The following is a 24,618-nucleotide window of genomic DNA, read 5'->3' as shown; positions in this document are numbered from 1 at the left end:
TATAGATATTCAAGATACAGATCTTGAAACAATAATTTTCTCTGAAACACTTTGGATTTAAAGAGGAAAACAAATTCAGAGTACTAGAGAGTGCTAATATAAATATGTATGTGTGTGTATGAATATAATAAATGCATTTTTCCAACTCAGTAATAATGTATATGTTTTGCATCTTAATATGATACAGGTATGTATGTATGTATGTATGTATGTATGTATGTATGTACACATACACACACACAATCTAATAAAAACATCTTTACCACTTTAGTGTTAGACATTCAATAAAAATTAAATTAGATGTTTTGCAAAGTATCCTATAATGGGAACAATTTCTTCTGCGGCTTCATGGTTTATTAAATAGAGATGGTATTCTTAATTTTTATTCTTCTTATTATTCTTCAATTACCAGTTGTAGAGGTTTATTGCTAATCATGCTGAGTTTGGAAGAATAAAATAAATGAAACCAAAGATATATACAGTATTTTTTACTTTTTTCCATTCAGGTGTGTTGCTAGGAAAAGCAAATGAAAACTTAATTGCCTTCTAGACTGGCAGGTTGTATGCTCTTTCGTATGATTTTCTTTGGTGGTAATGTTCACATTTTGGGGTTGTGGGCAGATTGTCCTTTGTAACTTTACACATAGTGTGCATCAAATTGAGTGAGTAATATGAGCACTATTCATGAATCCTAATGACTGAGAATTGTTAAATAATATGTTAAAATATCCAAATAGAATTTGGACAAGAAAATGAAAAAAATCTATAAAACTACAGTATGTTAATAGAAAGTGGAAAACATAAAGATGATGTCAGAGTCGATGCTGGAATCCCTTCCGTTAATTTCAACATCCACTTGGTCTGCCTGGTATAGTTCAAGAGTTCCTGGCAGCCATAATGACTATGGGTCTGTTCTAAGTGGTCTCAAAGCTGATTCATGTTGCTGATCATAAACACAGTTTGTGTTTTAAAAAAAGTGTTCCATGAGTAAATTATCTTGTAATGACCTTATTGTCGTGAATGGATGCATGATTACGGTTTGATTACAATCATTCTCCATTGTCATTGATCTGATAAGAGAAATGAGTTGAAAGGAGGGATGGGAGTTGAGAAAGTGTTTCAGGAGCGACCTTCCCTAGTTGGCTGGAAAATAAAAGCAGGGAAGGTGGGAGGTGTTTTTGTTAAACTATCAATTAAGTTCAATGGCTGGCAATCTTAAAAGTCTCATAAATAAAATAAATCTTTTTGAGAGATTTTTAATTTTTAAGTGAGAGTAAATATTAATTTGGTTCCTCATTAGGAAATGGCATGCAGAAATTAATAAATATCAGTTAAAGGGGCAGAGAGTGATTATAGGCTGTGCACGGACAATAGTTTGCCTGGAACCAGACTACTGAAACGTTTAATTTTTAAACAAGAAACTACTGGCCAGTTTAAAAATTGTTTTGGGCAAACTGGCAAATAATAAGAGATAAAAATTTAAAGCATGGAGAGGAACACACTTTGCTGGGGGAGAAATGGATTAGCGAAAGCATGGGTTGATCTTGTTTCATTAACCTGCTTCCATGCTTTGAAAATGTCCAAAATATTTGGATGGAAATGTCACTGTACTTGAACTATCAAAAAGCTTTGTATGCAGTTCTTCATCAAAAATTCTTGAGTAAACTGAGTAGTTGTTGGACTGCAGGGAAGATTCTTCTGAAATTGACGTCTGAGTGAATAATAAAACAATAACAAAGAATCAGAATAAATGGGCAATTTATACAATTATGGATGATGGAAGGTAGGAAGTAGGATTCTGCAGTTGCTTCTGCTTTCTAGAATAACAACCCCAGGGAGGTTCAGCTTGCCCTGACATCCATGTTTACATCTTAGCAACATTCAATTAGGAAGTGCACGCTAAAAAGAGCATGTTATGTTGTGATATTGTGCTAGGTTATTGGGTTGTGTTATGTTGTGTTATTGGGTTGTGTTATTCAATTTTCATAATGCCTTCCTGGATCCAAACTGAATTATATCAAAACAGCTTCACATTTTGTAGTATATTCTGTTGGTGCACTACTTGAAAAAATATTTTTAAAACATGACATTAATCAAGCTAATTGTATGTAATCATTGCAATTTTTTTCACATTGCTTGGGGTGGGAATAATTACACATGTAGTCAATTGTTTGGAATAGATTTTATTAAACAATTTTGTTAAAACATCTATGCACATCTATGATGTTTCATCCATTTATTTTAATATTCCTGCATAGTTATATTGTGTCAGATTGCCTTGCTAGATTTAATTTTTTTTTTTTGTATTACTATTTTCTAATACATTTTAGTCCTTCCAATCATAATAGACCTGTGTGTCAGCCTCTGTTTTGCTGCTTGCTTTTCGGCTGCCATGAAACAGGGAGGGAGGGCGTGGTATTTGGGTGAGGGAAATAATCTGTACAGGAGGACTGTTAATTGGGAGTTGTTCACAGCATTCGTTTGTGCATGTGGAAGGAGGGGAGTTTCCCGCCAAGGCCAACTGTCCAGCGTTCCAACCTGATGATGCTTTTTGAAGATGTCTCCCACCTGACAGCTGTGGAGATATACGATTATGAGATATACAATATAGTCTATGGACTGGGAAACCAAGGGGAGGGGAATGAATCATGTATTGATATCTAATGCTTTCATGCTCTTTTGCTCAGATCCAGCTTTGCTTAGCTTCTCATTACTTATAATCAGTAAAAGTACACTTAATTCTGAAAAATGGAGTCGAGTGGTTTCTTTCTTGATTATTAAGTGAAGGAGCCATGACATTAAGCTGGATCTCACCTCGCACCCATCCCGGAGCTGACACCTTCCGAGGGGGGTGCACCAAACACTGAAGAATGTCCCACCAGGGCAGTGATCAATATGGGAGCAGCCGCAGGCCCTTCGGTGATGGAGCTGTTGGCTGACCTGCAGGTAGAGGAACAATCTGTTTGACCCAGGTGGACTTGGGGAGTGGAACAGAAAGAGGATCCTGAAGAACTGTTGACTAGGATTACTGTGAGGAGACCCAGAAAACCAGCAGCTGACTGGCAAGATCCTGAGGAGGAAAATCCTATGATGTCCCAAGCCATGAAACTTCTCGAAGGGGTGTGGGAGAGATGCCGGACTCGGGAGAGTGGAATGGAGAGAGGAATTGAGGCAGAGACAGAGAGATGATATACCTTGCCTGACCTGAAAGAGATTGGAGGGGCCGAAGGGGGAATTGAACAAGATGACCCAGTGCCGACCCCGATCCCTGTGGCTAGAGACATTCCAAGAGGGGTGGGGGCTCACAGACGCCGGATGGCTAAAGTTCCTCCTTTAAGTGTAAAATATGGGGGAGAACCAAAAGAGCTTGGCCTATTTCTTATTCAAGTGTGGAATTATATGCAGATGTATGGCAATGAACTGGGTTCTGATGAAGCTAAGGTAAGAATTATATTGATGGCTTTGGAGAAAAAAGCAGCAGATTGGATGGTGGGGTTGCACAATGCCGTCTCCCCACTTTTGAGAGACTTTAATGGGTTTATGGCCGCTTTGAGGAAATGTTTTGATGATCCCCTCACAGAGCGAAGAGCCAGAATTAAATTTACATCTCTTAGGCAGGGGAAACGGCCAGTAGCTGAGTATGTACAAGAATTTCAGGAGCTGTCAGCTTACATGAGGGGGTGGGCTGAAGAAGCATTGCTAGACCATTTCGCTGATGGATTAAGCAAAGAGATTTACCAGCATTGTATGAACAGAAGACCTCCCCGTAGATTGCAACCTTGGTATGAAGCAGCCACTGATGTGGAAATTGACCTAGCTAGGCTGAATTACAAAGGGGAAGGTGAGGGCAAAGAATCCCCCCCTGACAACCCCCCCAAGAGTTCCAAAAGGGGGGAAGGGTGGATTTGCAAGCAAACCCAAGCCTTTCATGTGCTTCCGCTGTGGGGGGGAGGGGCATCGTGCCGTGAATTGCCGGGTAAAGGTGAGCCAAAATACCCCACCCCCTCGGAAAGAGAAGAGGCTGGAGAAACCTCCCAGCAGGAGGAAAGAACCTGCCTTGAAAGGGGAGAATCCTTCTCAGGGTTTCAACCCTGTGGAGGGAGGAGACGAAACCCCCAGCTCTTCGGAAGACAGTGACTCTGATGACAAGGGACGCTGGGTAAGTTCTTGTTCGGGACCCATGACTATCCCAGTTGAACTTAGAGTGCCCTCTTCTGGCGCACGGGAGAAAATTCTAGCTCTTTTAGATTCCGGGTGTTCACGCTGCATTATGAGCCTGGAAATAGTAGAGAAATTGGGATTGAGACTAAAAACCTTAAAAATCCCAATTGCATTTTGCCAATTAGATGGCTCTATTGCGGGAGGGAGCCCTGCTCATTTTGTTACTGAACCTATTGAGATGTGGATGGGAACCCACCAAGAAACAATAAGTTTTATTGTAGCTCCAGGGATGGACCAACCCCTTATATTGGGATTGCCCTGGCTGCGTAAGTGGAACCCACACATAAATTGGAGGAAAGGTTGGTTACGCATCCGGTCTGCTACGCCCCCTGAAAAGGATGAAGGGGTTCCAAAACCGAATAAGTCAGACCCCAACCTAGTGGCCAGAGGGTAGGAAAAAATTTCTTAACTTCCCAGCATTGTTTTATCAACTCCATTCCATAAGTTCAGACCATCTTTAGTTAAAATGTCTTTCCCCTTTCTCTTTATTTCAAAGATGTACAACTTTTGTCTTTCTTTCTATTTGCCTTTGATTAGTTTTAATTTTAAAACCCTGTCCTACTATTGATAATTCAAACATTCCAATATTACGATTCCCTTTTGGTACATTTTGACTATTAGAATATAAATATAACCAAAATCCCTTTCCATCCTTTTTGTACCTGTGATACATAATGATTTTGTAACTCGGTTGATTTTTTAATGCTTTGTATTTTCTTTAGAGTTGCATAAAAAAGCAGGAATATTCAAAATAGGAATTGTGTGGACATTTCTAGTTCTACATTTATCATAATTTTACCTGTATTATGTGAAGCTGATTTTTCATTCATCTTCTGGCATTTGAGTGGACTGAAATCCCAAATATAATTATTTCCTTATAAGTGTTGCACTGCATTGCACTGTACTCCACTCCACTCTGAAATTTAAGAAATGCTCTGAAATCATTATGTTGCTTCAGCAAATAAATATCAATGTCTTTGTTAGAAAAGAAAATTACAAAGATATCTTTTATTTTTTAAAAGTAACAGTTTACTTATTTCTATGAAGAATGCATAAGAGTTGATTTGCCTGAACTTTTAAATGGGATTTGATATCTGTATATTTGTTCTACTTTTGTCCAGAATACTCATTTTCACATACAATTTAGGTAAAGGATGCACATTCACACAGCTACTTGTCCCTAGATTCTAGTGATTCGTTCATTTTGAATTTGTTTGCTGTGTGTGAGCTGTGAAATTCAAACAGATTAACATTGGACTATAAATAATTTACAGTGAATCCATATATGACAGTTGTTATTTAACTACCTTTCTATCCCTTTTATTCTTGTGTTATTCAGACAAAAAGCAAAGCAAATGTGCAACTACACTTAATTGGTTCCTTTATATTTGTACATCTACTTGTCTAATTTGAAAATTATCTTACTACAATAAGGTATACCCAACAAGTCTATTCAGCTTACTATCCCAACAATGCTATTCAATTAACTATGCCCAACAAGGCTACTCAAATAACTATGCCCAACAAGGCTACTCAAGTTGCTATAAGTATTGTTGCCCAAACTAGGCTACACATACACTGTCAACACAGGTAATCAAGCTGCATTACAGTGGGCTCGGAAGCAGATTCAGGATGTCCCCTGCTCCAAGAGTCATCTCGAACTTCAGAGGTCTGGGTTCATTCCAGTCTTCTCTTTATACCCAGCTTAATTACTCTGAATCCATGTGTATGGTACATATTGTCCCAGTCTTGTCAGGAACTTCATAGTCTTATTCCCCATTCCATGACTCCATGAAAAACGCAATCCACTGCATTCCTTATGCTCACTAATGTTCCACCTGATATCATCAGTAATACACAAAACTCATACACATATCCAGGATCTTCTGTTATCAATGATATGCACATTCGAGCAATGTGAGTTTCCTGGTAGCTCATGAAAAGGGTAGATATGCTTATACTATAGGCCCACTATACTCATGACTTATTCTAATATATTATACATTATGTATATATTATACATTATGTATCACATTTGTAATATATTCACAGCATATATTCATAGCATATGTTATATAATATGTAACACTTTCCCTCTCTTGAACTATTGTGACAAGAAATGAGCAGTAGATCACTATTGTTCAGTGAAATTATTAGCTCTAGTTGGTTTAAACAAAGAACAAGTGTCTATGCAAAGGGGGAAGTACTGAATACAGCAACAAGTGACAAAAATCCAAAATATCCCAAAAACAATTCCAACAAATACAGATTTCAGCCACCCAAAAGGAAGCCGACTCGTCAGTGTGTCCCAAACAGTCATAAATAGATTATTTGACTTCTTCCAAGATTATCTAGCATTGGCTGTGAGACCAGCAAGTTGATAAATTTTATGAATGTCTTCTTCAATTCATCCAGTATTGTTGACATACATACAAGATTGGTTCAGCATTACGCACACTCCTCCTTGTTGAGCCAGCATGCTGACAATCCATTCTAATGAACCAATCTCTTCTTTTCAAACAGTTTTTTTATTTTTTGTTACAAATTTAAAATTCTTTTGTGAACAAAGTTTTGTCCAGTTTCTCCCCTTTAACATTTTCCCATATACATAATTCATTTTACATTATTTTATATTTCCAATTTTAGCCGTATTGTTTTTTTCCCATATTTTCCAATTTTTGATTTAATTTTTTCTTAACACATAAACAATATCATTATTTGTCCCTTCAGAAATAAACCAAATTTATCATTTCATTTTCCTTCTATTTTCTATAAGTAGCATATATCCTCAAATTCAGTTTTGATATAATAAACATTTTACTTAATTAATTTCCACAATAATAATGTTATTATAATTCCCTCACATCTTAATTAGTTATACACCATTACCAGTATTAACATTCATTTTATTTTATTTCATTCATTTTATTCTACAAATATATCCCTTTCTTTCCCTTTCTCCTTATCTAATCATTTTCTTTTATTTCATCTCTTACTCTCTTTAATGTTCCACTTTCCTTTAAATTTTCTAGTTGTCCTTTTATCTCCTTTTCTTAGCTTCTTCTTTTTTCCTTTTTTTTCTTTTTATATGTATTATAGCTTGTCTTCCTAATCTTTTCTATCACTTTTCGATAGATTGTTTGAGTAACCCGCCCCAAGGTTTCTCTTTTTTGCTTCCCATTATTTCTCTCTTTGTTTTTGGCTTGTTCCTTTTTTGGATACCATTTCCCTTTTTTCCCTCTCTGCTCTTTCTGTGCCTCTGTAAATCTCACTAAAATTGTCTAACTGGTTTTTATTTTCAGTTTCTTTTTCTACAATGTTAACTTCTTGCTTCTCATTTGTATTCTCCTTTGCCAGTTCCTCTCCTGTCTCCTGTTCTATGTGTTTCAATGATTTTTCTGGTTCTTTTTCTGGTTTTTTATTACCTTTTAGTGTTGCATGTGCATCTTTTAACATTTCAAGGAATTCTTCATACATCCCACACCCCATGTTCAAACTTAACAAACTTTTGAAATCTTTATATTTTACCACAATTAATTAAATCCCTCATCTTGTTTCCAGTTTTAATATCAGATCCTCAAAGTAGTCAAGTATATTTCAAATGTCTTTTATTCTCTTCCTCAGCTGTAGACAAATAAAATAAAACAATAGGGAGGAACTATAGGGAGGAACCATCTTAAACATTCTCAGTATGTTCCGCTTATCTTTTTTTGTGGTCAAGGTCATGTTTTACTGCAAAGGTTTGTTTCAAAATGTTGCTGTAGTTTCTTTTTTTATTTTTAAACAAACAAAACAAACAAAAACATAAAACATATACAACCTTCTTCCATTTCACATAGCGTGTTGTTTGGTTACAATATTTTGTGCGTCCTTTCCATGGTCACCACTTACAATTATATATTGAATCACAAATTGTTCATTAGATAAACATGAGTACATTATTGTTATATGTCAATTTTTCAACTGTAATTATTATTCCTTAATTTTAAACAAGATATTCTAAATATTGAATCCATACATACAACCTCTTTTTGCATCAATAGTTCAAATCCAATTATTATTCTTACATTTTAAACAAAATATTCTATATATTGAAATCATACATACAACATCATTCCATTACATTGTTCTAATCTGTTTAACAGTGCTAAATCCTTATAGTATTGCATATATCATTCTATTATTCTTAAAACATAAAAAGTTCTCCCACTTTTTCCATTACCATGATTTTTTATCTAACCATTGATAAAACAAATCCAAAACCTTGTAAAATTGTTCATCTTCTTGTTCTCTAATTTCAAATGTCAATTTACTCATTTCCGCACATTCCATATTTTTTTGAATAATTTCTTCCTGTGTTGATATTTTCTCATTTTTCCAATTTTTTGCAAATGCAATTCTAGATGCTGTTAAAACATTTACAATCAAATATTTCAAATCTCTACTATATATTTCTGGTATAATTCCCAATAAAAAAGTCTCTGGTTTAAAGACTATATGTTTTTGTGTCATTTTCTCCGACCACATGCGGATCTTAGTCCAATATCTTTTAGCTTCTGCGCAGGTCCACCACATATGGTAATATGAACCCAGTGTCTGATGACATTTCCAACACTTTTCTGATTTATTCTTGAACATTCTTGCTATTCTCGTCGGGGGTAGATGCCACCTGTAAAACATCTTATACAAATTTTCTTTATATTTTGCTGACATTGTCATTCTGTAATTTTGAGACCACAATTTCTTCTCTAATTCAATCCCATGCCCAAATTCCCCCCCAAGCTATCATAGTTCCTTTAACTTGTTCTTCTTCTAACTTAACCTCTAGTAAGTATCCATAAAGTTTTTAAATTACTTTTTCATCAGTACCCATTAAAATGTTATCTAACTGAGTCATTTTATCATAAAAACCTTCCTCTTTACGATCCTTGTCATATCTAGATTGTATTTGCACATATGAAAACTAGTTCATCTTTATACCTTCCTTTTCCAGTTCTTGCATAGATTTAAATGCACCCTCATTCAATATTTCACCATGTCTACCTGTTTGTTCCTTTTTGTATATTATTGTGTATGAAAAGGCTTCAATAGTTGATAGCCAGACTGGAATTTTAAAATAATATTGTCTTTTAATCTTCTCCCAATTTAGTAGCAGAGCCTCCCGTAGGTAATGTCTTCTAAAATACCCCTGTGTTTTAGTTCCCTTGTACCATAAAAAGGCATGCCATCCCAACAATAAATCATGTCCTTCAAGGGTCAATAATCTGGTATTCCTTAGTGTTACCCATTCTTTAACCCACATCAAACTTGCTGCCTGGTGATATAGTTCCCAATTGGGCAGGCCCAATCCTCCTCTTGTTCTTGCATCTTGTAACAATTTTAGTTTTATTCTTGCTTCACCCCCCCCCCCACTGCCATATGTACTTCAACACTATTTTATTTATCATCAAAATATTCCTTCCCTAGTCTAATTGGAATTGTCAGATATAAAATTCTAGGTAGAATGCAGTGACTTGCAGTCAGGGCAGGCAGAGGAGGCAGAGCCTCACCACTGTCATCATGAAAAGAAAAAAAAATGTAAAAGGAAAAAGGCTGAGGTAGTTGCTGCCAGAGTCACAGTGGATGACTCTGCTTAGTGCTTAACTGTTTAAAAAAGCCTCTAAAAAGTGCCTTCTACAGGAGGAGGCCGGAGAACCATGTGCCTCATTTAGTTTGACTTTATGATCACTCGAGCAGAGTTAAGCAAGGGTTAAAAGCTGAAAAATTCCTTATGTAGATGAGGCACGTGGTTTTCTTGCCTCCTCCTGTAGAGGGCATTTTTAGAGGCTTTTTTAAACAGTTAAGCAGAGTCATCCACTGTGACTCTGGCAGCAACTAGCTCAGCCTTCACTTCACTTCGTTCAAACAAACTCTGTCTCAATTTGAGAGAGAGTTTGTTTGAGAAGAGAGGGAAGGGAGTAGGAGAGGCAGGGCGGGCAGCCCGCCAGCTTTCTTTCTCTGTGTTGAGGCACCCCACCAGCAGAGGTGGGTCTTTTACCCGCCTCTCCTGGCGGGCTGGCGCTTTCTTTCTTTTGCAGCAAAAGAAAGAAAGCGGCTTTTGGCTGGCCTGCCGCTATGTCCGACATAGAGGCGGGACGCCTCTATGTCGGACATAGTGGCTGGGTGGTCAAAAGCCACTTTCTTGAAAGTGGCTTTCTGACATAGCGGTGGGGCGGCCAAAAGCTGCTTTCTTTCTTTTTGCCTCACCAGCCATAAACCTCACCGCACATCACTGGTAGAATGTTCATTTTAAGTTGTACATTTTCCCATTTCTTCAGATCCATCGCAATCTGTTGTTTGAGTTTATAGTAGTTGTTGTCTTTAAGAGTGCTGCATCTTGCTGTTAAATATATCCCCAAATATTTAACCTTGTTCGTAACTTGCATCTCCAAGGTTTCCGCCAACTCTTCTTTTTGTCTTGTTGACATATTTTTTGTCAAGATCTTCATTTTGTCTTTATTTTTAATCCTGCTACTTTTCCATATTCTTCTATTCTTTCTATCAATTTAGGTGCTGTTTCTAATGGATCCTCTAGAATGAAGACCAAGTCATCTGAGAATGCTTGTAGCTTGTATTCTTCCTTTTTGATTTTCATTCCTTTTATTTGTTTTCCTTCTCTGACATTTCTATTTAAAACTTCTAATGTTAACACAAAAAGTAATTGTGATAATGGGCAGTCTTGCCTAATCCCTTTCTTTATTTCAATAGACTCTGTCAATTCTCCATTTATCATTATCTTAGCTGTTTGTTTATAATATATAGTTTGTATGGCTTGAGTAAATTTCTCACCAAAGCCCATCTGTTCCAGTTGTAACAGCATAAAGCACCAATTCACGTTATCAAATGCCTTCTGAGCAACCAAAAACAGCAATGCCAATTGTTTTTCAGGATGTGCCTCATAATATTCCAAAGTATCTAAGATTATTCTCATATTATCTTTAATTTGTCTCTTTGGCAGAATCCCATTTTGATCAGAATGAATGAAACTACTTAAGTATTTTTTAAGTCATTCTGCCAATATTGAAGCAAACAATTTATAATCTGAATTTAACAGGGAGATTGGTCTGTAATTCTTAACTTGTAGTAAATCGGCCTCCTCCTTTGGTAAAAGTGTAATATATGCTTCTGACCATGATTTGGGTGTTCTCCTCTCTGACATCACCTCATTCATAACTTCTAATAATGGAAGAGACAACAATTCCTGCAGGGTCTTATAAAATTCTGCTGTTAGCCCATTTGGGCCCAGGGCCTTCCCATTCTTTTGTTTTTTAAGTGCTTCGGTTAGCTCCATCATAGTTATTTTGCCTTCTAGCATTGTTACAGTTTCTTTAGGTATCTGGGGTAAGTTGGCTTCCTGTAAGTATTGTTTCACTCCTGCCTCTTCTGTATTCTCATGATAATATAGTTTACAATAGTAGTCTTGTAAACTTACAAGTAGTCTTGTAAAAATTTTTCTTCTCTTCATTCCCATAACAGGTTTTGCCCTTGATCATCCATTAACTGCATTATCTTCTTCGAGTCTCTCTCTTTTCTCAGTTTGTATGCCATCCATCTGCCTGGTTTATTAGCATTTTCAAAGTAATTCTGTTTAGCACCCCTAATTTTGGGGCTAATTCCTCTTTTTCCATTAACCCAATTTTATGTTTAATCGTATCCATTCTTACTTTAATGTCCTTCTTTTGTGGGGAGTTCTGTAGTTCTTTTTCAGGACCCTTATATTAATTGTCAAGTTCTTTAAGTGTTTGTCTTTTCTTTATATTTTTCTTCCTTGTATAGTCAGGCCTCTGGTATAGGCCTTCATTGTGTCCCAGAGGTTCTGCATTGATATGTCCTCTTTTCTATTTTCTTTAAAGAAAAAGGCCAATTCCTTTTCAATTTTCTGTACAAAGTATTTCTCTTTTAATATAGTGTTGTTTAATATCCACCTAGATCTTTTGCTTTGCCCTTTCCATTTAGTTATCATTGGGTTGTGGTCTGCATAAGTACTTGTTTCAATCTCAATTTCCTGTATGTTGTAGGCCGATTCAGTTGCTACCCATATCATATCGATTCTAGAATAAGATAAATGTCTGTTTGAATAAACAGTATATTGTTTTTTAGTAGGATTTATCTCTCTCCAAACATCCTTTAAACCTATCTCATTGATCATTTAAAAAAAGGATTTAGATAGATAGATAGATAGAAGTTTATTTATATGCCGCCCTTTTCCCTGGGGGGACTCAGGGTGGCTCACAATCCAAGAGGGAGGGGAGACAAACTTTTTAACATATAAGACAATACATAATTAAAAAACACAACATTCATACCATTCGGGCGGGTTACAGTCTTAGCCCCAGGCCTGACGGGATAGCCAGATTCTGAGGGCTGTGCGGAAGGTCTGGAGGGTGGTGAGGGTACGAATCTCCACGGGGAGATCATTCCATAGGGTCGGAGCTACCACCGAGAAGGCTCTCCTCCGCGTAGTTGCCAGTCGGCATTGACCGGCAGATGGAACTCGGAGGAGGCCTAATCGATGAGATCTAGGGAGTATCTTTCTATTTGACTTCGTTGTTTTTTGTGAGTTATAGTCCATATTCTTATTTACAATTCCATTAAAATCTCCCATCATAAAAATATTTAAGTAATCCAAATCCATTATTTTCCTGTGTAATTTTCTGTAAAATTCATCTAATGCTTATCATTAGGTGCATAAATTGCTATTAGGAGCATTTCTTATTATTGTCCATATTTTCCACCATCAAAATTCTTCCATCGTCATCTGTATAAATTTGTTCTGCTGGGATTGTATCTTTGATGTAAAGAATCACTCCACTTTTCTTACAGGTTGCCAATGAAGTAAACATTTTCCCCAGCTTTGGTTGCCTTAATAAGTATTCATGTTGCTTTTGAATATGCACTTCTTGTAGACAAATTATATCCAATTTTATTTTCCCTAGTTTTTGAAATATTTTCTTTCTTTTATTTGCTGAATTAAGTCCATGTATGTTAATTGAGATCATTTTCTTCTGTGTCCTAAATACATTGGTCCGTTTCCTATTGTAAAGATCATTAACCCTGTATCGGTGCGATTGGAACTGCCTAAATACCTTAACCATGTTTACCTAGTGTTTCATGTCAACCTTTTGAAGCCGGAATGCACTTCCTCTCTGCGAGTTCCTCTACCTACACCACCTACCCCTCTTCTCATTGAGGGAGAGCAGCATTTTGAGATTAAGGAGATTTTGGATTCTCAGAAACATAGAAATCGGATTCAGTATCTTATATCCTGGAAACATTTTCCCTCCCTCTCATGCTGAATGGGTCGATAAGTCCCATGTGAGGGCTCCTCGACTTTTACGAAGATTCTACTCTACCTATCCTGACAAGCCATGACCCAAATGGCCTTTGACATTTCTTCCCTTTCCTTGTTCCTGTTTTATGTTGTTTGTGTGTTTGTTTGTTCTTTTTCTACAGGGATGATTTCCTTTCCTGATGTAGGGCTGGATGTCAGCCTCTGTTTTGCTGCTTGCTTTTGAAATGGGGAGGGGGGCATGGTATTTTGGTGGGGAAGTATCAGTATAAGAGCCGAGGTGGCGCAGTTGTTAGGGTGCAGTACTGCAGGCCACTTCAGCTGACTGTTATCTGCAGTTCAGTGGTTCTAATCTCACTGGCTCAAGGTTGACTCAGCCTTCCATCCTTCCGAGGTGGGTGAAATGAGGACCCAGACTGTGGGGGCGATATGCTGACTCTGTAAACCGCTTAGAGAGGGCTGAAAGCCCTATGAAGCAGTATATAAGTTTAACTGCTATTGCTATTGCTAGCTCTGGAGTTACTGTAAAAAGGGAGTTGTTCTCACCATCTACTGCGCATGCTGCAGATAAAGGATTTGCCAACAAGGCCAACTGTCCGGCATACCAGCCTGATGATGCTTTTTGAAAATGTTTCCCATGTGACACCTGTGGGGTGTACTGATTGGACTATGGGATGGGGTTACCAGGGGGAGGGGTTGGGTCACATATTGATATCTATGATTACGCGTGCTTTTGCCTCAGATCTTGCTTTGTCTAGCTACTATCTACTCATGACCAGTAAAAGTACTCTTAATTCTGTAAAATGGAGTTGAGTGGTTTCTTTCTTGGTTACTGAGTGAAGCAGCCCTGACAGCTATGCTGAATAGAAAGTCCAGTCAGACTTCCGACAATAAAAAGGAGGAAAAAAAAGAAAAAACTTTCACCTTGACTGTAGCCTTATATTCGCTGCTTGCTCTCTCTCACCAGTCTTTATTTTAGATTAGTTCTCTTCATTTAGGGTGTTCTCATAAATCAGAAAAAAGGTAAAAATCTCACTATGAATGACACGCTCTCACCTGGACATTCACTTCGGAAGCTGTCAGCAGTTTCACCAGCCTTAATGGCTTCTTCCTAGCCACTGGCAAGAGGGCTATTCCTAGATCACCATAGACTTTACGGGTGTCTCTGGGATCGGCAGGATATGCCCCTTCCTATCACCGTCTCTTCCAGTTGCACCGTCCTGTGGCTGGAATTTCAGTGGCAGTCTCGGAGCCCCAAGATTAACCATTGTGTCACTGCGACGTCAGATTTGCTGTACTTTCTTTCCTCCAGTAGGTGGCTTTTACAATCCCATGATATGATTGAATTAATAACTTGTCAAAAGTTACCAGAAATCAAAAACTTTAAATCCACATTGAGAATTTGCTATTTTTTCTCCAAATCTTCCCTTTTTGTTGTTTTAAATTTCTCCAATTCCAATTGTATTAACCAAAATCTTCTTGTGCTTAGTATTTTAATCATTTGTTTCCCCCTTTTCCCCCCTCCCTCAGTGTTCCAAGTGTCAATTAGCTGCTACTTTTAAGCTCTAGACCTCCTGATGACAATTTGCCGGTTGGGTTTTCATGTAGCTCCTCAGAGCTCGCTATTTCCCCAGCCATTCTCGCTGCAATGATCCCGGGTTCTCCTGAACCAATCTCTTCTTGAAAATCAATAATGGCATTCCCAGTAGCATTCAAACCTGTTTCTAAAAGTATAGAGAACTTATGAACAAAGTGGTCTGTATTAATTTGCTGGAATTGCTGGTAGCCAGGAAGAAATACTCGGGTTAGAAAGTCACCAACATCAGACCAAGACCATTTATGTCTCATTGGAATGTGGATAAATGTAGATTATTGTGCACAGAAACTGGAGTTACATAATAAGCAAGAGTACAAGATCCTTTCCAACTCCCAGCCAGAGTTTAATTCCTCCTTTAGCACATACCGCCTACTGCCAATCACCTCCACTAGACCGATAAGATCGCATAGATTAGGCCTCCTCCGAATTCCATCAGCCAGCCAGTGTAGACTGGCAACTACTCGGAAGAGAGCCTTCTCGGTGGCTGCTCCGACCCTCTGGAACGAACTCCCCGTGGAGATCCGGACCCTCACCACCCTCCAGACCTTCCGCGCCGCACTTAAAATCTGGCTATCCCGGCTGGCCTGGGGTTAAAGATTCTAACCCCTACTCGAATTGTATGACTGTTGAGTTCTTAAATGATGTAATGTTTTTATGTTGTAAATTGTTTGTCCTTCCCCCACCCCTTTTGAACTGTGAGCCGCCCTGAGTCCCCCCAGGGAAAAGGGCGGCATACAAATAAAGTGAACTGAACTGAACTGAACTGAACATACTCAAATAAGACCTGGAGGAGCAACAGTCCCTTATCATTTCTATGTTTTTCAGATAAAATACCAAGGACAGTGTGGATTCAGTCTTCTCACATCACTAAACCATTGGTTAAATCCTTCACTATAATTAGTACACTGGGTAGCCCTCCATAACTGACTATATTACACACTTCTGATTTTGTCTTTCCAATATGTCCCATCAGCCAAAACAGTTTACTGGATATTTGGAAATGTTGCCCCACCATTATATATATCCTGGGCAAAATATAGTGTTTTCTGGAGATTGTTCAGTAATGATCCTTATTCCATCACAGGCTAACCATTGATCCTTAATTAATTCCTTTTCTCTTTCAAATGACAATACCAACAATCAGACATATTAATAGCTTCTTTAGTAAACAATGTACACTAACTCTATATCACTAATTTGTTTCCCAGTTACCATTATATTCAGAATAAATCAAAATAAGAATATTAGTAGGCAGTAGTAGGTTGTAGATCCTTCCTGAAATATGCTAGACCTATAGAGGAGGATAAAAGAATGAATTGGATTGAAGTCAATGCGATGGTATTGGGTGAAGAATTCTTGTAACACATTCTTCTTCTAGTTTAAAATTGTTGTGTAACTTGAGTAGTTTGAAGAGTTCTGTCTACAAATCAAACACAAAATAAAAGAAGTAACCCCACCCCACCCCAAACAAAACAAAGGAAAAGAACTATAAGGTCAAAGAAAGATAAAAACAGGTCACATGATCCCATGCTAATAGGGGAACCTTTAGAAACATAAATAATATCTTTTACTTCTGTATTACGTGAACCACTTACATAGTTCCCTGCAAAAGAATATATACAAGATCCACAGCCCAAAACTATTTCTGGAGTAGGAAAAATAGTATGATCAGCCCATAACCATAAACCATCATCATTGTGGTGAAGATCTATCAAATAAGATTCTGGTCTTTTAAAAGAGGAATTAAGAGGTTTAGCTGGCAATTCAGAATTAGGCTCATGGCAACATCTAAATATTGAATATCTAAAATATTCAAAAAGACAGTTGTCACTGTCTCTACTCCAATGCTCTCTGCACCCAAAGGCAAACATTTGACAATCCCAACACAGGCTCCAGAAATTAAAACATCCCTCTCCTCCAATCATGAGACATATTAGTCTAAAAGCTAAAAGCTATAGTACATTTAGTTTCCCCTCTTCCTAGAAAATATTGACAAGATGCATGATATCACTTTAATCTGTGATAGAGAAGGCTTGGTTTCTAAAAGAAAAAAAGAATTATACACACACATAATCAGAAATGGGCTTAATCTGACTATAGTGTACCCATTTTTAATTATTTAAAAGATAATTCACAGTTGGAATACATTAAAGACAAAAGGCCTTTTATAGCATGGCACCAGGGTATGTTTTTTGTATCAAGCTTTTGTACATGACTTTAGATCCTGAAGGCAAACATTCAATACTTCTTATTCATGCCTCCTGTTTCAACTTTTTGTTTTACCTTTTCTAGAATTTCTTCCCTATCTTTTAGTACATCAACCATTGCTGTTCTATTTCATCCTGAATCCACAATGATGGAAACTCCGTAAAGCAGTCAAAACTACAGGGAATTTTTCATCCCTATCCTTCCCATTTACTTTAACTAATTTCCTCAATAGTTTCTTAATTTTTCCATTATAATGTTCCACTTTCTAGAACTCTAGGGTCTCCCCTAGAGTGTAGCTTCCTATGAACTCCTATTGCATTAGTCATTTTCCTTATGACTTCTGATGCAAAAGTTGACCCTTTATCACTACTTAAAATTCTTAGAGTACTGTTCTGACCCCCCACCTTGTCCGTTCAGAAATGAAAGCCAAACAGAACGTTCAAAGGAATGTCTTTATCAGTCCTGGCTCTTGCTGGCTGCGAGTCCCCAAATAAACACAGATAAATGCTCTGGCAAAAGTCCTAACTCATAAACTGCTACAAAACAGGATTATATAAATCCTGCAAGTGCTTTTCTCGATGGAAAACAAGAGTATATAAATCAAGTCACTTATCCAAGTGCTTTTCTCGATGATTACACATGAACGGAGAACGTTGACTAGAACAGAAACGGAACGTTGACTTCTGCAACCAGGGCGTGGCACCATCAATCTTTTATCCACAGGAGGAGATCCTAACGAGCAACAGCTGCTCGTTATCATCTCCTGTGAGTCCTCAATTGTTCCTTACGTCGGTCAGCCCTTTTCCTGCATGCATCCCGAAACAACTCACAGGAGGTTTCTGTGTCAACCTCTCTCACTGATCCAAGACTCAGTCATTATCTGGGGACCAACTAGTCTCTCTGAGCTCTGCTCAGAGTCAGACTCCTCTCCAGGGCTCTCCGCCTCCTCCAGGCCTGACTCATAAGGCCCCTCGCTGTCAGAGTCTGATAGCAGCTCCAAAGGCTCCTGCCGAGCCACAACAGAGTACTAAATCTATAAAACGCTTGGTACAGCTTCTTGGCTGTAATTACTGCTACATTATTTTTGGTAGGAAAATCTTGTGGCCATCCACTAAATCCACCAATCACTACTAGGAAATATTTATTCCTTCTCTGTGACCCAGGGAGTTTGTCAATATAATCAAGATACAACACTGCAAAAGATTCAAATTGCCTCTGAAGCAAGACATGGATTTGCAATTACGAATAATCATGCTTTTCAAACAGAGTGGGCAATTATCAACAATATGAGAAATGAGAGGGCACTGTTGGTTAATGAGCCCCCATCATTTCCCTTGAAGGAAAATTTTCCTACTCCTTCATGTCCCACATCATGTAAATCAAAGACAAGATCCTCTACTTCAGATTCTGAAGAAGTGAGGACAGTAGAAGAGGCAGAATGTACCAAGGTGTCTGCTGCTGGATTCAAATCAACTGCCTATGAAGACCCTGGTTTATAATGTGCCTTAATTCAATAGGCTATGACCTCTATCATTAGTATTAAGGTATAAATTTGCTGCCATTCCTCAGACTGTTTCAGCCCCCTCCCCAAATATTGGTCCACCCATCTCTGACCCAGAAAGGCCAAAACTCTGTCAAAGCCTGATAAATATACCAACTATCTGTTAAAACATGTGAAGTATCCAAGCCTAAAGCATGAGCCTTTTCTAAAACCAACTGCAAGGCAATGACTTCTTCTTCTTGAGCACTTTTTGTCTGCAGTTTTTATCTAAAAGTGTTACCAGAGATAGAGATCCCTGCAGCTACAATAAATCAATGATACCATCCCATCAATACCCTCCACCAATAGCCCAACATTCAAATTTAGATTGGTTTGTGGGAAGGATCTGACACTGAACTAATGGCACAGCCTCTTCCCCTGGACAAGAATAAAAAGACCCACTCCCAAATATTCTCAATTTTTTAAAAATACGGCCTAATGGAGTAGAGTCTGGATTTTTATTCAGACTGGTTCCCATCAGAAACAATAAACCAACAATTACCACAATCACAACAATCACAATGACACCAGCAACCACACCAGCAATATTCAAAGGTCCCACAAAAAGGTGGAACACCAAGTCTTGTTGGTGTTGTCCTCCCTCATAGTTGTGGCACACCCATGCCAATGCAAAATCACAATATCTGTGTTGGGTGATACTAAGCAACAAAATATAAGACTCATAAAAGGCACAAAATGAAGCCATATCAAGCAAACACCACAACACTCATTCCAACATGCCACATTGCTGTTCCACTGTCCCACTGGCTATCTACTTTCTTTGGTCAACAGCCAAAACCTAGCAAGGTGCTAAATATAATCAAACAGAGCTCATCATCTACATCAGTGTTTTTCAACCTTTTTGTGCAAAGGCACACTTTTTTCATGAAAAAAAATCACGAGGCACACCACCATTAGAAAATGTTAAATTTTTTTAACTCTGTGCCTATATTGACTATATATAAAGTGTTTTTCCCATGGCACACCTTACACTATGTCACGGCACACTAGTGTGCCACGGCACAGTGGTTGAAAAACACTGATCTACATCACAGTTCACTCATACACAATAACACCATACCAATCAGAAGTACAGCTGTCTTGCACTGACAAGCTATACTCCCAGTGAAAAACCTCTTCACATTTTGAAGACCCGTTTCTGGCCCCCGGCAGTATAGTTCCTACACTCTCCAAAAACTGCTGCACCAACCATCAAAGGATGGCCCCATGGGTACTTACCAATCTGCAGCTAGGCACCCATGAATATAATGACCCCAGCTCCTGCCACCTTCAGGACTCTCACCTGAAGTAAACATTAACACAGAAAGATTCTACAAATATAGGTCCACTCATCAGGCATGGGTCTGGGTTCATTCCAGTCTTCACTTGTTTACTCTGAATCAGGGGTGGGTTCCTGCCAGTTCTAACCTCTTCTATAGAAGAGGTTCCACAAATCTACAGTGCCATTTAGAACCGGTTCCAGCTCCCTCCCCCCGCCTGGCCACACATCATCAAGATGAAGAGCAAGAGGAGGAATTCTGGGAGTTGAAGTCCACAAGTCTTAAAGCTGTCAAGTTTGAACACCCCTAGGGTTTTTTTCTAAAGGGTTAGGGGTGCAAAGGTCTTGTAACTTGACAGCTTTAAGACTTGTGTGCTTCAAATACCAGTGTTTCTGAGCCAACATTTTGGTTGCTAAGCAAGAGCGTTGTTAAGTGAGTTTCAGCACATTTAACAAGTTGGCCACATCCACCCAGTCACATGGCTGGCAAGCAACTCCCACCCAGTCACATGGCCAGCAAGCCACTCCCACAAGCAGGCCACACCTACAGAAGAGGTTCTAAAAAAGTTTGAAACCCACCACTGCTCTGAATCTATTTGTATGGTACATATTGAATATAGTGCAGCACAAACTGAGTGGGTAATATGAACACTACTCATGAGTCCTAAAGAACAAGATGTTGGATTAGAAAATGAAAAAAAAATCTATAAAACTACAGTATGTTAATAGACAGTGGAAAACATAAAGATAATGTCAGAGTCGATGCTGGAATTCCTTCTGTTAATTTCAACATCCACTTCGGCCTTGGTCTGCCTGGTATAGTTCAAGAGTTCCTGGCAGCCATAATGACTATGGGTCTGTTCTAAGTGGTCTCAAAGCTGATTCATGTTGCTGATCATAAACACAGTTTGTGTTTTAAAAAAAGTGTTCCATGAGTAAATTATCTTGTAATGACCTTATTGTCGTGAATGGATGCATGATTACGGTTTGATTACAATCATTCTCCATTGTCATTGATCTGATAAGAGAAATGAGTCGAAAGGAGGGATGGGAGTTGAGAAAGTGTTTCTGGAGTGACCTTCCCTAGTTGGCTGGAAAATAAAAGCAGGGAAGGTGGGAGGTGTGTTCAGACTTGCCAGATTCTGTTACTGAAACCATATAATAACTGAAACTTTATAATAAAAGTAGTATTAGTACTCATAGAAAAAGGAAGGATATGAACTGAATAAATCAAAATAACTAAATAAATAATGCCAATCAAAGAATTCTGGCTGGGCAGGGTCCAGGGGAAGAGTCTTCTGCCATGGCTTTTGCCCTCTGGAACACCATGCCTCCCCAAAGTGAGAACTACTTTTTCTTAAGCCAAGTCCAGCCTTTTCTTAAACAACTAAAGATTCTTCTGAAATCGACGTCGGAGTGAATAACAAAACAACAACAAAGAATCAGAATAAATGAGCAATTTATACAATTATGGATGATGGAAGCTAGGAAGTAGGATTCTGCAGTTGCTTCTGCGTTCTAGAATAACAACCCCAGGGAGGTTCACCTTGCCCTGACATCCATGTTTACATCTTAGCAACATTCAATTAGGAAGTGCACATTAAAAAGAGCATGTTATGTTATGTTATGATTTTGTGATGTTATTGGGTAATGTTGTGTTATTGGGTTGTATTATTCAATTTTTATAAATGGCTTTTACAAATTTTTACAAACTCAATGTAAACTGCTCCAAACTTGATTGCAGAAAATACAACTTCAGCAACAGATTGGTCAATGCCTGGAATGCACAACCTGAGTCTGTTGATACATCTTCAAATTCCCAAAACTTTAACCTTAAACTGCCTACTATTGACCTCATCCCATTCCTAAGAGATCTGTAAGGGGCATGCATAAGCGCACCCTTGTGCCCACCATCCCTGTCCCACTATCCCCACTTATGTGTACCCATTGCATTCATACTCATGTTTATTCTTATACCTATTATCTTGTAAATGATTTATAAATAAAATAAATAAATAATGCATTCCTGGATCCAAACTGTGTTACATCAAAACAGCTTCATATTTCTAATATATTCTGTTGTGCAATATTTGAAAAATTATTTTAAAAATATGACTCATCAAGCTAAAATTGTATGTAATCATTGCAATTTTTTCACATTAACACATATAGTCAATTGTCTGGAATAGATTTTATTTAAAAAACTATGGCCAACAAGGTTACTCAAGTTGCTACACATTCACACAATACTCACCTACACTGTCAATGCAGGTGATTAGGCTGCATTAGGGTGGGCTGGGAAGCAGATGCTCCAAGAATCACCTCAAATTTCAGGGGTCTGGGTTCATTCCAGTCTTGTCTTTTAAAAAAAAATTATTTTAAACACATAAACACATCAACAAAAACAAGTACATGACTTAAAACAACATAGGAACAAGAAGTTCCATCATATATCATACAGCAGTTCCATATCGATTTCTTTACAGTTAGTGTTTTCCCTTCTATACATTTCTATCTTGCATTCATGGTCTCCTTATTCGTTGTCCATTTTTATATACAATTCTATATTTATTTATACTTACTATTTATACCAAAATATTGTTTACCTATATTGTGTTTTATATTCTTACTGTCATTTATTCTCTTAGATACAATTATAGGTATACATTCACATAGTTATTCTTTTTCTTTGCCATTCTTATACATTTGTTATTCTATTTAAAAGGTTATAATATACAGTTTGAGTTGTTTTGTTTACCATCCCTAGCGCCTGTTGTAACACCACCTTATTTTCCCTTTCTTTTCTCCCTCCCTTCTTCTCTACTTCCTTCCTTCCTCCGCTCCTTCCCCTTCTTTCTTCCCTTACCTCTCCCTTACTCCTATCCTCCCTCTTCCCCTTCCTGCCCTCTCTCCTTCTCTTTCTTTCCCTTCCACCCTCCTCTCCTTCTCTTTCTCTCCCTTCCACCCACCTCTCCTTACCTCTTTCTTCTTCCCTTACCTCTCCTCCACTCTTCCTCTTCCTTTCCTACTATCTCTCCTTCTCTTTCTCTCCCTTCCATCCTCTTCTCCTTTCCCTTCCTTCTTCCCTCCCTTCTCTACTTCCTTCCTCCTCTCATCTCCTTCCTTCTCCCCCCCGTTTCTTTTTCTATTGTTATAGGTGTCTCTTTCAAATCTCAGTTTATGTTTTCTTGGGGAAGGTATTTCCACAAACCCCTATAACTGGTTTGTTAAAAAATGGTAGTGCCTACGTTGTTCCCGAATTCTCCGTGGAACCTGTTTGAGTGTGATCAACTCTTTTCCCTGTAATGTAATCGTCTCTTCTCTGGTTTTTTTGTACACTTCATCTCTCGTTGTTTTTTTAGGAAATCTTACATGCACTTCTCTCGAAGTCTATGTCTTCTGGCATAGTTAGTATGCACCTGATAAGCTTCATTGACTTCTCCTCTCAACTCTTGTTCTTTTCTTTTGAGAATTTCAGTGAAAATTTCAATCATTTTTCTTTTCAGGTCTCCCTTCTTTTCTTCCAGTATGTTTTGGAATCTTAGGTAGAATGCAGCTCTTTCATTTTCAAGTTGGGTTATTGATATTTCTAGTTCTTTATTAAGTTGTTTATATTCCAATTCCATTTTCCCCATCTTCTGATCTGTTTGTTCTATTTTTTCTTCCATACACTGGATTTTCTGTTCATTAATTGCTAAGGCATTCTGTATACTTTCAATTTTGTCAGCTACATTTTTGATAGTTCCTTTCAATTCTCCCATTTCATTTTTCATTTCTTCATGGTTCCTCCTTGTCTCTTCATGATTAGTAGTTGTCACTTCCTGGCTTTTTGCCAATGTTTCTTGTATCATCTGGAGCATCAATTGCATACTCTGCATCGTTGGAGCTGGCCCTATTGTTCCTGCCATCTTTTCGCCTCTCTCCAACCCCAACACACTCTCAATTGATCTTTGATTTGAGGAAGGGGGTGTGGCTGAAATCACATTGGGTGTAATTTTTTTCACTAATTTTATTGAAGTTGCCATTTTTATCCCCCTATTTATCCTTGCACACAATTGCATGTAAGTTTTATTTTACTTTACTTCTACTTTATCAGTAATATCAATAATATCAATAATTGTATATTTCAATATTTGACAATAGTTAACCTTCCTTAATATCACGTTTCAATACCTGAACATTCCTATATTGGTCCTTAATTAATATATATCATAGATTTATATACCACACTATTATCTTATACCAATAGATGTCTCTCAATTTTATCATTTATACAGGTATTCAATTCTAGTAAGTTTATGTATATGTATATGTATATGTATATGTATATGTATATGTATATGTATATGTGTGTAATATATAAACTTATGTTATTGTTGGTTTTCTTTTCACGGTCCAAATTTACAGTCCACTAGGTGTCACTCTCCCCTCAAAGAAACTGTTAA

The sequence above is a fragment of the Thamnophis elegans genome, chromosome 11 (assembly GCF_009769535.1).
Source record: "Thamnophis elegans isolate rThaEle1 chromosome 11, rThaEle1.pri, whole genome shotgun sequence".
NCBI lineage: Eukaryota > Metazoa > Chordata > Lepidosauria > Squamata > Colubridae > Thamnophis > Thamnophis elegans.
This window is presented reverse-complemented; position numbering follows the sequence as displayed.